Raw genomic sequence first — 3,855 nt, 5'->3', positions numbered from 1 at the left:
GATTTAGCCCAATTTTATCTCTTGATGTTTTGTGCAGCCAGCTTTCCTCTATTGGATGAAAGAGAATATGAATAAGCTGAAAGGAGCCTCTGCCTTCTCCATCCCAACACCTTACCCCTTCCTATCTTCCCAGGAACTGCCTCACCTACTGGGACCTAAGGTAGCTCCTGAGGAAAGACCTCTGGGGTTCATCACACTCAAGGAGTCAGGAATTCTATTTCCAAACTTTCCTAGAGCACCCCAAAGTCATGAATGCTTACTGTTGAGTGGCATTGATGATTTGACACATTCTTAGGGGAGCAATAGAGCATGCATTTCCATCCTAAATAAGGACTCCACACCCACACCCACACCCACCTTTGACCTTTAATAATGATTGTATTACATTTTCCCATAACCTTTTGCTGATGTGGTTCAATTTCTTTTTCTCAGTCATGAAATTATTATTTATTTATTTATTTATTACTTGTAAGTCACCAGCTGCCAAGTATTCGCATTAGGCTGATGGAGACTTTGAGAGGATTGTGCTTTTCTGTTCCCTTCCCCAGAAGAGAAGGCTGGTTGGTTGGTGGAGGCCACCTCTCTTCCCACATGCTGTTTTCCCTCACAGTGGCTTGCTTTGGGGGAGGGGAGGGCTTCTACCAGCTGATTCCCGTGTTGTACACTAGATGGCTAGACATTTTTGTATATTAGTGTGTTTTAAGTTATTGATTTGTTTTATATGAAATAATTTATTTTTCAGGTACCATTTTTTTTTTTCATTTTAACTTTGTTTTTACATGGGTTTGTTTTCAATAAAGTCTGACACTGCTGTCCAAAGTCAACAATAAAGTGAATCCCATTGTGTTCTTTTTAGGATGTTTATGTAACTAGCCTTTAAAAGTGATTTTCAGAAAAAGAAAGGTAGGGACAAAGCCCTTACCTGTTCCCTACCCAGTTTGCCTTTTCCCACTACTTTAAATCCTTGTGAATAAATGTTCTTCAGTGTTTTAGGAAGAAGAAGCAAACCTAGATTTTGATAATTCAGAAGATTTCAGATTAATGAAGCTTTGAAAGAACCATTTTTCGAAATTTTAGTGACGTGTGAATATTTTTTGTCAATGGCTTTCTCAAAGAGAATGAAACTTTTGCACCATTTTCAGAGTTTTTATAGAGATGCCAAATTGATATATTTACATGTAATGGAAACATGAAAAAAAAGTTTTATTAAACAATTGTTCATAGCTGTGTAGACATTTTAATTCAGTTTCCAAAGCTCTTCAAAAGCGTATTTTGGAGGTATGGGGCGTTAACTGATGATTCCAAATGAGTCAGTTTGTCCAAATACTCAGTTCCTTTGCAGGTGTCAGGTTTGTGCTAAACACTGTATGTTACCAGTGACTGGAATTCTGTGATATTTTGGTAATAAATGAAGTGGGATCATTGAGATTCGACGGTGTAGGGGTGATCGTGTGTGACTTGTCAGCATTCCAAAGCCAGATGAAGTGCCAGGTGACTTCTTCCCTCAGTGAGCCAAGACCAGGCCACAGCCTTGACCTAGCAGAGAGGGAGCCCGTGGACAGCCCAGGTATGGTGTGTATCTGTCTCCCTCATAACCCTCCCATTTCTTCCCAGATGTTTCCTCCTCATGGAGGAGCCCCAGAACCCTGATGATGAATACCTCTTCCCCTTACTCTCGGGTTGGACGTGGCTACATTTGAGCCATGGGATGGAATGAGACTCAGTTTCCTTTGGGACAGGAAAGCAAAGTGTAGCTCTCCCTCTTACTGTGTAATTAGGAGCACAGAATCTCGTGTGGCCTGGGGATGTCGCTCTTTGGATAGAGTGTCTAACCATACACACTAAGCTCTGACCTCCATTCCTTGGTGCCACAGAAAATAATCCTGCAAGTGTGTGCCTGTAATCCAAATACTTGAGAGAAAAGGACAGGAGGACCAGTAGCTCAAGGTCAGCCTTGACACCTTGACTACATAGCAGATTTGAGGCCAGCCTAGGGGGATACAGGAGACCTTATCACCTCTCAACCCCTCCAGAGTTGGGGGTGGGTTTACTCCCTGAAGTTAAGAATCTGGGTCTGGAAAAGAAATTGTATCTTGGAGAACTGGGAAGAAGACTCAGAAAAGCCTGTGGAGGAGTCTTCCCCGGTTGAACAAACTCGGGACAAGAGTGGAGAGTTGGTGGGGAAGCTATTTTGGTGGAATACACATGATGCCATTTCTTGTCAAGGCAGGGCTTCTGAAGAGAGGCCTTGGGAGGTCAAGAGTGGGATCTACAGGCAGTGTAGAAGAGCTGTGAGACTCAGAATTCACCTGGAGATCACTAAGGTACTCAGGAGACTCATACATAAACAGCATGACTCCATTCAGGAAGGCTGTGGGTTTGTCACCACATGTACAGGGGACACTCTGGTTAGATAAACAAGATACATGGGACTAAAGACATGACAGGGTGCCTGAGAGGACCTCTGTGGCTTGGACTCCTGAAACCTATGGAAGAAGACTTCACAGTGGCTTTCTGAGCTGGTGAGATGACTCTGTAAGATGCTTGCTAAGACTGGTGACCTGAGCTCTATCCCCAGGATCCACCTGATGGAAGTAAAACCTACTCCCACAAATTGTCCTTTGACCCTATGAAAAACATGTGCGTGCTCACACAAAAAAAAGTGTGAGGAAGAGGCCAGTTTGGTCTACATAGTTCCAGGCCAGCCAGGGCTACATAGTAATACTTTTGTCTTGACAATAAAAAGGTACACTCCAAGGTGCAGATGATAGATTCTCAACAGCGTTGGTTCTGGTCAAGTGGAGAAGTATAGCGTAGAAGGTGGATGGTTGTGCCATGCTCTGAAGTACCTCCCCTAGTGAGGCAGCAGGTAGCTGCTTGGTACCTGTCCCTTGCATGTGGCTGCCAGGGACCCTTAAAACCTGGGATGCATGTATGCACTCGTTCTACCTCATGAATTTTGGATACTGAGACAGATAAGGGCAGAGCTCACCAGAGAACAGCTTGGACCTTGCCTCACCCAAGATTCTGCTATAATCCCTTATTTCTGTCTTGTGAGTTCACCCCCAAATTCCTTTGATCATTAAGCTGGTTCTGTGGACTGATAACTGATTTAATTGCATTAGTATAGAGAAATTCCACAATTGTCAGTAACGGTAGGAGAGTTAAATTCTTGATGCTTGGCTGTGGGAACAATGGTCCCAGTAGGCATATTCATTTTATGACCCAGAAACCAGTTCCAGTATTTGTGTTTGAAGTAATTTGAAAAAGGAAAGGGGAGGGGGGGCTGGAGAGATGGCTCAGAGGTTAAGAGCACTGACTTCTCTTCCAGGGGTCCTGAGTTCAATTCCCAGCAACCACATGATGGCTCAACCATCTGTAATGAGATCGGGCGCCCTCTTCTGTATACATAATAAATCTTTAAAAAAAGAAAAAGGAAGGGGAGTGTATGCATATGTGTGCCAGGGGATAGGTGGAGGTCAGAGGATAATTTGTAGGATTAGGTTCTCTCTTTCCACCATGTGGGTCTCAGGGATTGAGCCCAGGGATTGAACTCGGGTGGATTTCCTGTATTGCCATACATTTTTTCTTACCCATTTCATGTGAAATGAACTCAAGGCTTCCTGTCCTCTATCAGTGAGTCATCACACCCCCAATCTGTTTTCTACTTCTGTAACCAATTGGCATGTCTTTAGTGGCCCAAAACAACACCCTTTATCATTGCCTGATTCTGTGAGAAGTCTGGTTGGGTACTGGGTTCAGCAGTACCTACATTAAAATTAGAACGATAAGGAGAGGTTAACACGGTCCCTGCTCAAGAATGAAATGGGAATTCATGAAGACTTCTGTAACTTA

At 43.5% G+C, this 3,855-nt stretch overlaps 1 non-coding gene across 1 annotated transcript; it reads left to right on the top strand.

Moving 5' to 3' along the window:
- The first annotated feature begins 3,749 nt into the window (after positions 1 to 3,749).
- LOC118569250 lies at positions 3,750 to 3,855 on the top strand. Its single transcript, XR_004943039.1, has one exon. It is a non-coding gene; the product is annotated as a U6 spliceosomal RNA (small nuclear RNA).

Source organism: Onychomys torridus, chromosome 17 (assembly GCF_903995425.1).
Source record: "Onychomys torridus chromosome 17, mOncTor1.1, whole genome shotgun sequence".
Lineage (NCBI taxonomy): Eukaryota > Metazoa > Chordata > Mammalia > Rodentia > Cricetidae > Onychomys > Onychomys torridus.
This window is presented reverse-complemented; position numbering and strand designations above follow the sequence as displayed.